Source organism: Cupressus sempervirens, chromosome 5, assembly GCF_028749045.1.
Source record: "Cupressus sempervirens isolate cs-2001-9-10 chromosome 5, ASM2874904v1, whole genome shotgun sequence".
NCBI lineage: Eukaryota > Viridiplantae > Streptophyta > Pinopsida > Cupressales > Cupressaceae > Cupressus > Cupressus sempervirens.
Window position 1 is genome coordinate 684,133,969 of NC_143122.1, and position 13,879 is coordinate 684,147,847.

The following is a 13,879-nucleotide window of genomic DNA, read 5'->3' on the forward strand; positions in this document are numbered from 1 at the left end:
GTAGCAATAACTGCATTATTGGCAGAAGAAACAGATAAAAGTGCTCCACATTTTGGCACTTATGATGTGGTAAGATCAAAAATAAACATGGAATTAAAGACTGCTTCCACATTGAAGAAGAAAGACAAATTATTATAGAAGATCAAGAAGAAATTTGGTAAAGAAATTGAGGCTGAAGCAGAAGAAGAAGAAGATGATAGTGATGATGAGGATGAGCAAGAACAAGGGCCAATGGAATTAACCCAAGGTCTTGGAGAAGACAAGGAGGAAGGTGTCGAGGAAGAAGAAGCCAAGGAAGCACCAACTAAAGCTAAGCCAAAGAAGAGAAAGGTAACAGAATAGGCTCCAGGTAAGCCCAAATCAAAGAAAGCTGCCACACCATCACCTCAAAAGCCAACAACATGAGCAGCAATAAGGGCCTCCACTCAAAAGGCCAAAGAAGAAGTTATAAAGAAGGAACAAATCAAAGAAACACAGGAAGAGCCGAGGAAAAGAAGAAGATATGTGGCTCAATCTGACACTGATGAAGAAAACCAATCTGAAAAGGTAAGCCATTCTTCAGTGGATATCTTATGTAAAAAGATTCAAAATGGTGACTTAAGTAATTTAAATAAAGTTGATTTCAATAAATTTACTAAAGAAGAACATAATAGAATAGAAGAAATAGTCTATGGAATGATGGCATAGTTCAACTATACTCCACTTGAACTAGATGGACAATTGCCAAAAGAACTGTCAAAAATTGTAGAAGATAGATGGCATTTTTGTTTGAAAATGGAGAAAGAGATGAGGGAATCAACCCTAGCAAGTGTATTGCCAGATTTGACTAGGGAACAAGTAAAGAAAGCAATCAAAAGGCATAATAATAGGTTCACACCTAAATATAGGGCATTCTTCATACTCCAAAATAGGATAGAAGAAATTGTTCAAAGAACAACAAAATCATGGAAAAACCTGTACAAAAAGATTTAAGATCTTCTTGAAGAAGAATACAAGGAAGAAGCTACTGCTCCACCAGAAGAGAGGAGAAAAAGGAGAGAAGAGAAGACAGTAGTAGAAAAGGGAGAAGAAGAAAAGAAGGAAGAAGAAGAGAAGAAGGAAGAAGAAGAGAGGAGGGAAGAAGAAAAGAAAGATGGAGAGGAGGAAGAGACACAAAAATAGGATATAATGGCAACAACTGAGCAAGAGAAGCAACCAGATTAGAGTGTGCAAGACACACAATTGCCACCCTCTAGCCCTCCTCAAGCATCCATCTCACTTGCAGACACTGTAACTATTAGTGATGTTCCTGATACTTCTGATCAGAATATCAATCCATTAACTGCAGAAGATCTTAAAAGAATTCTTGACCAATCTACACAACAAGCAATATTATGTGCAGATCCAGTATTGGTTAGTATGGATGAATTGCAAAAACTAGTAGAAAGTACAGTTAGAGATAAGGTGAGTCCACAAGAACCACCATCTATCATCTCTACAACTACTAGTAGTCAATTTCAAATGCTAACAAGCATAGTTGATGCTACAAAATAGAAGCTGAGTGCAGTTGTAGAAAAAAGAACAAAACAAATAGGATAGACTATTACATCTGATCCTATAGCATAAACACAAGGTGCACCTCCACAAATTACAATAATTGATCATGGTAGACAACAGGAGGAGGAAACAGTGGAAACCCCTAAAGAGCAGGAGGCAATACAAACATTAATAAATTTGCCTACCTCGGGAACTCCTTCACACCAGCCACTACAAATATCTCTACCAACATCAAGTACTACTAGAGTTGCAAGGGTACTTCACTATGGAGACCCTGAATTAGATGAGGAGATAGTCATACCAAGTTATGACTCAAAATAAATAACCATTGATCAAATCAATGAGGTGCAAGATGCACTGAATAGGAGGAAAAGACAGGAGATACTCAGGAAGGAGTATAAACAAAAGCAAACACTATATGAAATTAAGGACATCTTTATAGATGCATTCAGTGTGCAATCACCAGATGAGTCAAAACATATCACGAAGCAATTAACAGATATTGTTGACTAGGTGACAAATGAAGACCTAGAAACAAATTCAAAACTTATGGAATGGTCAGAAAGAAAATTTCAAGGGAAAGTGAATGAGAAAATATCAGGTCAAATTGCACTTTCACAAGTTGAATTGGCAAAGCTTATTGACAAAGTGAAAAAGGTACTTGAGAATATATTCTCATTGTACAAAAAGTTGTGTGATTTTTCATACTTCACACAAGAGACAAGCCAAAAGATACTAAGCTTGGAAAGAAATTTAAACATCTCAAGCATACAACTACCTAAAGATCTAGCTCAAAGTGAGAAGCATTTTGCCCAATCACTTCACACTCACAAAGAAATAGATGTATTAACAGTAGATGAGGCTAATATCAAGACCAAATTAATATAGCTCCAATCCTCTGTTACCCCACATTTAGAAATACTCCATAAAGAACAAGTATATGCTGAAACTGTTCTCAAGAAAGACCCAAATCTTTCTACATTAGATGGACTTATTCATCTTGTTGCTGAGACTTCCATCCAACATAAGTCACTGGAAATTGCTTTGAACAATTGGGATGCAGCTCTCAGAATGATTATGGAGGTAAACAACACATTTTTGGCTAAATATGGTCTTAACCCTTAAACATTCTTTGACATAAGTGTCAAAAAGGGGGAGAAAAGAGATATAACAGGGGGAGTTACGAAAAGATAAGAGGAGGAGAAAGATATACAGACAAGGCACAATCAACTCAAGGGGAGTTACAAAATTTTTGAGGTATATATTTTAAGCTACAAATTTTGATCAAGTTTTCTTTAAACTCTGTATATACCAAACAGATTAGTTAATGTACTCATAAGGTCAATTAAGTGTTTTTGTCACTCATGTCAAAGGGGGAGATTGTTAACCTCATAATGGTTTTTGACACTTGAGTGCCAACACACTTAATCACATTCCACATTGGATCCGAGTACACCATGTAAGCCGAGCCACAATATGAGCTGAGTCAGGAAGGTATTCAGATGCTGAGCAACTTTCAGATGCTGAGTGAAGATCAGGTGCCGAGTAAAGTTCAGGTGCTGAGTGAAGAAAAGATGCTGATTTTTAACAGGTACCGAGTAGCATAAAGTGCCGAGTGATACAATTTTATCTAGGTGCCGAGTTATTCAGGAAATAGCATGTGTTGAGCATCAAGAATGCTTCAGGAGCCGAGTAACTTAGAATATCAACATAAGAATTTGTACTTGCACAAATTATGATGTAAACCATTTTTATAGCCGACATAAGGTAAATCTTGAAGGATTTAATGATAAGATCAAATCGTTTATCCTTCCTATGCAATCTACATGCAGCCAATAATAAAATTGATAAAGGCATGCAACCAATAAAAAGAAGTGAAATCAATAAATGAAAATGGAGATTGAATATGGATTGTAGATCCATACCTAACCCTAAATCCTCAAATGTCTTTATAAGGAAGACAGAATTTCATTGTAAATATATGAGTGGATGGACGAGGGTATGTAAGAAAATCTATTTTCAGAAGCAAGGGTTATCTGATCACAAAGGATCAAAATTAGAAAAAGCAGAACAAGTGCCTGCATTCAACAATCAAGGATTGTAATCTATCAGGTTCATTGTACCTAATAATCTCTAGCAATTGTATTAGAATGAAAATCCTATGGTGATAGGTTTGCTTAACAACTATTTCATAGATCCTTTAAATAGGTGATTAAATCCTTTAACACAGTGACACTTCATGTTAAGTGTTTGTAAATCCTCTAACTAGGTCACTATTGATACAGTGTAAAGCCTTTAACAGGGCAAACCATCAGAAGTGGTTGAACAATATTGCTACAGTAATTTTTGTGGGTATCATCCCCACCCCAGTTTTACCTCCTTATTCCAGGAGGGTTTCTGGGTTACCAAATTCCAGTGTTAGGTGTTGTTGATGCATGTGTCTAGTTTCATGATTACTTGATGTATTTACATGCATGCAATTTACTTTCACCTAAAAGTTTTATTGGTTAAAGTATGATACTTTTGATTCACCCCCCCCCCCCCCCCTCTCATAAGTAATCTTTCCATATTTGAATATTCCAACAGGTTTTTATTCTAATTCTTTTCATAAGGTTTATGCAGGTCAGAGGAAGAGGTTTATAACATTGGGAGATTTCATGTAGCCATCAAAACAACAGTACCATGGAAAACAACACGATTTTGGCAAATCTCATTCTTGGGGCAAGAATATTTTTAAAGGTGGGGAGTATAGTGCAGGGGCACTTGAGGCATTTTAGAGAAACAAGGACAACCAGAGGACTCCAAGCATGAAGAAAAACCAATTATATCATGGTGGAATCAATTGGGAAGTTTTAAAGCCTATCATGGCATAAAAATATAAAATATGTAAATCCTAGGTCTTAAAAGCTCAAAAAAGAGACTAAATGGTCATAAGAATGTAAAAGGGATCAAAATAGGATAGGTTAATATTTAGAAATGCTTAATAAGACCAACTAAGTAATTTGGCAAGGTTGGATTAGTCTAAATGCTTTTAAAATTCAAAATTTGTAATGTTGTTAATTTAAATTTTAGAATTACATAGGTTAGTTGGATTTTGGAGGGAAAAGAGTTTTTTTAATATTTTGGGCCCTTAATCATTCCTAAACAGATGAAAGGTGGTTAGGAAGGTTATAATGAACTTTATATATTGTGGAGAAGTCACTTGTACAGATAGGGAACAATATTTGTACAGACTGCTCAAAGATTTGAAAGAAAATTCTTCATTTTTAAGAATTTGCTCTCTGTTTTTGGTGTTGTTTGAAATCCATTGAACCTTGGATGATTCAAGGGCATTGATACATTTTTATATAATTCATTTCATACTTGGTTTAAGGGATTCTTAGTAATTTTTGCATTCATGTACTGATTACAACAACATTTTCAAATTTTCCTAAAGTAGTCTTGACAAAAACCTTAAAAGAATGGTCATTCCATGAATGCATGCTTGGTTCTCATGGAATGAAATTAACTAAATTTGTATTATATTTTACAAACCCTGTAACATGCATTTTTAAAGGAAGGAGATGAATTATTTGGTCATCACCATGCTGATTTAAAGCATTTTGTAGTGCCTGCCCCTAGTTTACATTTTTCGAGCTACATTTATGATATGATTGCCAAACTCTTTTAGGCCAATTTATGTTTGATAAGTAGTATCATTATTTTAGAGATTATCAGAGGATGTTTACACTCAGTTTATTATATGATGAGATTACTTGGTACTCTATATTTCGTGCATGTATGATGATTATTCAATGGTTTTAGTTATTGATGATGATTAGTTAGATGGCTTATTATTTCATGTGCCTCTTATGGATACTTACCCCATACTGCATGTGTATGGTGTGCGTGCTGTTTCATTTATGTATGGTGTTTCTGATATGGTTAAGGAAGGGAGTCGTAGTCACCTGCTAGTCGGGATCTACACGATGCACCACTTCCTGCCATTGCCTGTTTAGCTTAGAATATTGTGTTTGTACATGCGTGGATTTTATGCAGGTTGCAGGTACCGGGTATCGACTTCCCTGAATTGTTAGGATGAGCGTACCCTATCGCACTGTCTCAATGGTAAGAGGGGGGAGATAAACTCTTAAGTCCAAATCCTAAACCCTTTAGCCAATTGTCCTAATTGATAATTAGGACAAGTATCTGAGTTAAGTACCCTCCGAATGCATCAGATGATGTAATTTTGTGATTATAACCCTTTTGTTTGATTTGGTATGTATTTTTCTATGATGGGTTTTCGTATGTTGCTTTATGAGTCCTTGGTGTATTTTTCTATTAATTAAGTCTAATTAAAAAGACTAATTAATGATTTAATTTAATAAGGAATTATTATGATATCTTTATATTTAATTAATTAATTAATTAAATAAATAAAAGAATTAAAGTTGGAAATTAAAGTTCAAGATATACTTAGAACAGGATAATATTTATTTAATTTAATAATAATATATTTGGAGTTCATTTTTAAATAAATGCTAAATATTATTGTTATTTAAATTAATTAAATATGTTATCAATTAAGTTCTAAAATAAATTAAAAAGTTGAAAGATATTAATTTATTAAGAATTCTAGATCGCATGATCTAAACATGAGTTAAATATAAGAATTAAATTAAAAGATTAAATTATAAAAATTAATAATGTTATTTTAATTTCTTAAAAGTGCAGATAAGATTTAAAGTAATAAATTAATTAAGAATTGAAGTCAAGTGAAATTTTAAATAAAGTTATTTAATCATTCAACTTAATGTGCATGAAAGTTGAATGCAAAAGAATTAGAAAAGATAATAAAAGTTAATTTGGAGTTAACTGAGTTGTGAAAAGAGTCTTCTCGGGTAAACGCACAATTAGTGCCTCGAATTGAGGAGAATTTGCTTATCACAACTTTGGGGGTTCATTTTGGATATAGACGAATTTGGACGGGAATTTTTGGGAGACAATTTTTGGAAGCAAATTTCAGAAGGCTGATACGAAGAAAGTCTTGGAGGGGAAGGTTATTGAGAGGAGCGAATTTGCATACAGTTCCTGGAGATTGCATAATAGCATCAGGATCAGGTAGGGTCTTGTGTTTTGATTATCCATTAAATATGCAATTACCCCTTCCTGCCTTCTTCGTGTCTGGGGTTTGTAGATCTGAATTCTCTGCGATGAAAGTTTTAAGCTTTCAATATTGTGAATTTATTAATTGTTCGTCAATAATTTCTGTATCCATGGAGACTGGATGAATTATTAGAACCCTTGTTTTCTTGATTTAGAAATTAAGATCTAATTTAATAAGGGTTTTGTTTTAATGAAATTGAAAGTTCTATATATATATATATCCTTTAAAAAAAAAAATTTGTTTTATTGAAAATTAAATAAAAACTAATTTTTTTAAAAATAAAATTGGATTTATTTTATTATATTTGAAATTTTAAAAAAAATATATATATAAAAAAAAAATATAATAATATTTAGTGGGGGGGGAGGGAATCACCCCGTACCCGCCCCCCACTGTCGGCAGGCCGACAGTACCTACGTTGCAGGTACTGTGACGGCAAGTACAGAGTACCTGCCGCCGCAGGCCCTGCGACCGCAGGCCTGCGGCCAAAGCCGACGGGCTATAAACGTGGTGAGATAGAAAAAAAATATAAAACTTTGTTTTTTCGTTTTTTTATTTTATTTTTATAATTTTTTTTAAAATTATTAAAAACAAATTTTATTTATTTAAAAATTTTAAATAATAAAATTATAATATATTCAATTTTTATAATAGATTAAACTTTTTAAATATTTAATAAATAAATATTAATTGCATAGATATAGTTGTAAATTTTAATTTATTAATAATTTTGCTTAAATATTAATAAATTAACAATTATTAGTTGGATTAAAATAAGTAATTAGATCTAATGAATATTGATTAATTTAATTAAAATTAGTTTAATTAAGTTAATTAATAATGAATTTTATTTGACTAAATTATAAATTTGGATATTGATTTAATGAAAGTTATTATAGAAATGAGTTATTCGAAAAAGGGTAGTTGTGAAAACTTTGTTACTTGAATTCGACATTAAACTAAAACACAAACCTTACCTTAACTTAAATAATATACTTTCAGATCCAATCTCTGAGACTTTGATGTTGTCTTTGTACTTTGAATGTTTTGGGGTTGGTTTAGCGTTGACCAGTTCAGGTTGTTACCAGAGGCTTGGGGTTGTGAATGTGATGTCTTGATGATTTGGTCTCGATCTTTCTTAGCCTGACCATGGTAATGTGATGAAGTGCTCTATGACATGATTGTGTTTACTGTTTGTTATTGCTTTCCAGTTTCCTTGTGTGAAGCTGAGGTGTATGTATTTGAGAATACCTAACTTAACCATTTCTGAGTCTCGATCAGTTATACTTGTATTACTTTCTGGTTGCTCATTAGAGAACCATTGGATTTTGTGACTTATCATTGATGCCTTCAGTTGCTGATAGAGAACTGTCGTGATTACATGATTACTATTTGATGTTATCCGTTGCTCATGAAGAACTAATGTAATTTTGTGGATTATCTTTTTATGATATTTTCAGTTGCTTGTATAGGACTGAGATGGTTTTATTATGATTCTTTGATTTACGAGTTCATGAGCTAGGGTAGGTTATCTATGTGTAGAGTCGAGAAGTGGCTTGCAATGGGGGTCGGAGCCCTAAGAGGCTGCCTTAAGAAACCCATTGTAAGTCATTTTTAATAAGTGAAAACATTTACACTAAATGAGAGAAAATGAACCTAACAAGATAATTGTATGTTCTCTCCCATGCCATGAGTGCTAGTACAGACTAGGATGGGGTAGAGAGGACGCTTGGTTATGACCTTGCATTCCATAGTATGCCTCGTCAGTACGAGAGGATACTAGTGGCCGCAGGATCAGTAAGGACCCGGGATTCCTAAGGGATTGCTCGGGTAACTTCTACATGACTTTTGCGATGACACTTTCTCGCTTGCATATTAGGTTTCCTACGTGTCTTGTGGTACCTCTAGGATTTAGATGTCGATCTTTTTAGGAACCCTTGAGTTAGCATACTTATAGGATTTCCTGGACTTAGAGAGTATTTATGATTATAGGTTTTGTTATCCTATTTGGGACTTGAGACTATCTCCTCAGCGCGGTGGGAGTGGACCAGTTAGGTTCCACGCGGTCGGGTGGTAGTGCTTTTACTCTTACCATTGAGATCCGTTCCGTGGTCACCGTGGCTGGAGTTTTCGTGATTGGCATTTACCTTCACTATGTTCTTGGATTAGTATGATGGATGGTTAGATTTTATGATAGATGTTTTATCATTATGGATGTATGGATGTATCATGTATGGTGAATAATTTTATATATTTTTACTGTACTTTGTATCATGGATTTGAGGATGTTGTATCTTGATCTTTACATATGTATATTCTTTTAAGCCTTTCATACCCTGTGACATGTACAGTGGATGAATGAGCATTCCGAATTAATTTTCCAAGGAGCATTCGGAACAAATGTATATTATGGACATTGGAGTTTCTGATTATTCTTTTATATGTATGTGTTAGTTGTTAGACTTAGAATTAATTAAGTTTAAACGTGACTCAACGTCTTGGGATCTTTAAGAAATGTAACTTGCAGTGTATGTTTGTTGATGATTACATGTTATTGCTTCTGCTACTATTTGTTTGATGTGTATGTCATACTTTCTTACTTTTAAAAAAAAAATGTTTAGCAAACTTAGTGAAACTTTAGGTTAATTCTTTTGGATCCCTTGGCGGGGCGTTACACATTTTGCATTGAAATTTCTTGGTTTGCTACAACAGTAGGAGTTTTGCCTTAAAGAGGGGCTATTTTTATGTTTTAAATCATCTATTCATGCCAAGGAAAAGGTTTTCCAACCTTTAGATCTCGAATAAAGTGTTGGATGAGTAGAGATTGATGAAGCCCTACCTTTTGAGGGTTTGAGGGCATAATTTGGGGCTTTTGTGTTTACTGAGACCATACATTGAAATTGGTTTTATATTTCTCTAATTGGGTCCATTTTATGAGATTTTAGAAGGTTCTAAACTTTAGGGATAAGTTTATCATATACTTCCTTTGTAAAGCGATTGCTTTTGTGTGTTTAAAGACAGGGCTATTGTGTAGAATGACCATATTGGTCTAAAAAAACCATCCTTAAGGTTTATATATGTTATGTATCTCTGAAAAGGGTATCCAAATATGGTTTTTATTTTCCAAGTCCTTTGGAAAGTGTTTGAATTAAGGGCTAAAAACCATTGCTGTTGTTATGATTTAAGGTTAAGGCCTAGAAAGGCACACTTTGGGTTTGGAGTGTTGGGTTTTGTTGAGAGCCCTAAAACTAGTTGGTCCACATTTTATTTGATATTTTAAGACCATTCAATCACCTTGGAACAATCCGTAGGTCTTGGTTAGCCATCTTAGGTGTTGGAGGCTGTGTAGGTCATTTGCTTGCATTGGAACATTATGAATCTTGTGTATTCCTTGTTCTTGCTATTTGGACCTTGTAACCCACCACCATACATTGCATCATTTTTCCTTATATTATTTGACAGATTTGGAATCCAAGATGCCAACTTCTTCCTCTAACCCAAAGGGGCCTTATGAAGTTGTGATGTCATCCTCTTAATCAAATTTAGATTCCATCTTAGCTAGTGATGTAGGAGCATCCATGGTTTCCTTGCAATCCTACTCACTTTTTGTTCATTTTTCCATTAGTTACTACCAAGTTCCAGTTGCTGTGAAGTTCCAATTACTGTCGATTTGTCTAGTGTTGACCGAGTGTTCCTTCATGTGCCAAGTGAACATGTTATTTGTTGATGCTTGATTTCTTCTTTGGTTGAATTGTTCTTTTTTAGTTCTTAGTAGGAGCAAACTTTCATATTTAATTCAAATAATGAATTTAATGATAAGATCTTGTTTAGGGATGAGTGTTGACCATTTTGGGGTCAACCTTTCTTTGATGTAATGTTGCAGAATCTTCTATAAGCCATTTTTTCAAGTATAAGTAGAGTGCTTAGGCTTAGGCTAAAGGTATAACTTAGAGGACTTAGAAAGTTTGAAGTATTTGTGTTTGGAAATGTGAATTTGAAGCTAGATTGTGGATCTTAAAGTTGTATTTTATATTTGGACATAATCCTGTAATGCCCTACTTGAGAACTCAAAAGAAATAAACCTAATATGTTACAAAGTCTACTAATTTTTTTCTTTTTTGAAGTTTAAATAACATCAAAGTAATAATGCAGAAGCAATATACACATACACAAAATTTACATAAATTCAATTACAATATGGATTTCATTCCTAAATGGTTCGTTTGCGTCAAGTCACATTTAAGAAAATTTTGTTAATAAGTTTAAGTCTCAATTACAATGTCTATAATCATAAAATGAATAAACACATACATAGTCATATAAGAAAATGCATAATTACAACTAATAATATGAAAGCACATCTAACAAGTAACATCCACTGCACATGTCATAGGGTATGTGAAAATAGATACAAGTACATCAATATACAATACAATATCACGTATGATCTCAAAACACATGATACATAGATACATCAAATGAATATAAGTATTCAGGATAAGAGGAATAATGATAATGGTACAACTGTATCAAGAAGCATCCAACATCTATCAATCTAAGGGGGACCCAAATGGTAAGAATACACTACCTCTTGACTGTGTGGTCACCTAATCAATCTCCCACTCCCATTATGTAGGAGAGATAATAAACGATCCACACATAGATAATAAAATCATAAAATAATCCTAGGCAAGAAAATTTGATAGCCAAATGTACCTTTAGAGTAACATAAACTATTCAAGAAGAAGAGATAATAAAAAATGAAAGGACACTTATTCTAATACTAGCATCTCATACCAAGTCAATATACAAATACTAAGACTAAAAATATATAACCACCTTGAAATCACTATCAAGTGTCACATGCACAATGACTAACAAATAACAATTGTCATCAATAAAAGTAAACTACCAATCACTAACTCCAAGAATAAAAACACCACCAATGAATAATAGATATTCATTAATAAAAGTCAACTATCAACAATAAACAACATCCAATTAATGAGTAACAACTCACAATAAATACACCATCAAAATTAATATCCAACAAATACACCACTAGAGAAAAATATTAAAATAAATAAATGAAGGAGACTCAGGCTACATACTATGGAGTATCATCACACAAACCAACTCTAAGGTTACCCTAGCAGTCTCTCAAGACCCCAGGCCCCTAGTGACTCTATGTGGAACTCGGATACCCTTTCATGAAGGCGATGAAACTAGTCATACATCTCAAGGTATCATCTCCATCTCATCCTTAGTCTATACAAACCCTCAAGGCATGGACAGGGAAAAATCTCTATTTTATCTTTTTAGTGTATCTCAAGGAAAAGGGTTATGCAAGATATTTTTAATTACTATGTTATCACTTGTTACCAAACTTACAATGAGTTACCCTGGTAGCCACTTTGGTCCTTGGCCCCCATTGCAAGCTACTCCTATAGAAATGCACCTAGACTACCTTCCCAAAAATCACAAACCATAATAGTGTACAATACCACAAGAGTAATATTGATCGAATTTGGTTCCTTAACAAGCAACTCAAAAAATAACATTGGTTCTTGAAATCCAAGTTCTCATAAATGCTCAATAGCATAAAGCTCATAAAACATAAATCTCAATTCAAATCATCAAGTTCATCATGACATTGAGTCAAATAATCATAAAAGAAATCTCAAAAAATGCCTCTAGTACACATCCTAACTTGGCCAACTAAACAACCCACAAACAAAAAATTATGAAGACAATAAACATCACAAGACTATAAATAGAATATTAGAAAACACATAGTTTTCAGCCACATGATTTAGTTCCACCAATTTCTCTTGTTTAGTTTGGGTCATAATGATGTGTTTAGAAATGAAGTAAAATTACACATGTTAATATAAATTGTTGTGCTAATATACGTATTTAAATAATAAGTATTTAAATATCCAATCTTTTTGTGTATATAAAATATCATGCAATATTATCATTTTATAAATATAAATAATCTTAAATCATAAATAATTTAATTAATAATATAAATGTATATTATTAGATTATATACTAATATCAATTTCATTTCTAGAATATTAATTTGACTTCTACTTAAGTCCAATAATAATATTTACTTTTCCTTTAATTCATAATGCAACTAGAGATAAAATTAAAAATTTAATTTAATTATTGATAATTTCTCTCATCAAGTCAAATAGTTATTAACTAAATGATTACAAAGTGAACTCTATCATAGCTTCTCTTAAAATATAATAAAATTATAAATATTTATTTATTAACTTCCCTCTTGCATTAATAATTATAAAATTATTTATATGCAATTAAGAGTTTATTAAACATAAATAATCACTAATACTAACATTCACTTTATAACTAAATGGATAATATTTATTTTATTTTAGAAATTAATAAATTATTATTTTTTCTTTTAAATAAATAAATCTAAAAATTGCCAATAGTGGCATATCATGATGGTTAAGTTGTTGAGTTGTTATCCTTGCCATCAAGGTTCAAATCTAATGGGGATGAGGTCCCCCGTTTGTGGCCTCACTGGTTCATAGCTCCAAGTCAAAGCGTTTACCCCTCTTTTAAAAAAAATAAAATAAAAAAAATCTAAAAATTATATTATATAAAATAAAAATACACATGCAATTAGTATTTTCACATGTCTTTGATCTCTCAAATCATGCAACTATACTATACTTAGTTTTCTATTTTTAGCATGTTTATTTTGACATGCAGGTAACCATACTATATTTAGCTTTTTATTTTTGGCATATTTTTTTTCACATGCATGTAACCATACTATACTTAGCTTTCTAGTTTTAGCATATTTGTTTTCACATGCATGCAACCATATTATACCTAGTTTCTATTTTTAGTATATTTGTTTTCACATGCATGTATACGTTTAGTTACAATGTACTTTCCTCTCAATTAATATTTTGCTTTCCAAATAAATTTTGCAATTAAATTATTTTAGATGTAAGAAGAATATTCATCTATATTTAGAAAATTCATGATAATCACATAGTTCTAATGACAAATTTAAAGGTGAAACCCTAACTGTTTTTGTTTTCTTCCAATTTTCAATAATCAAATTTTTGTTATCTTAAAAAGGGGTATATAAGAATATGCTCACACTAATTTTCTACAATTTTTCTATAATTTTTGTTAGTCAAGTTTTCTTGA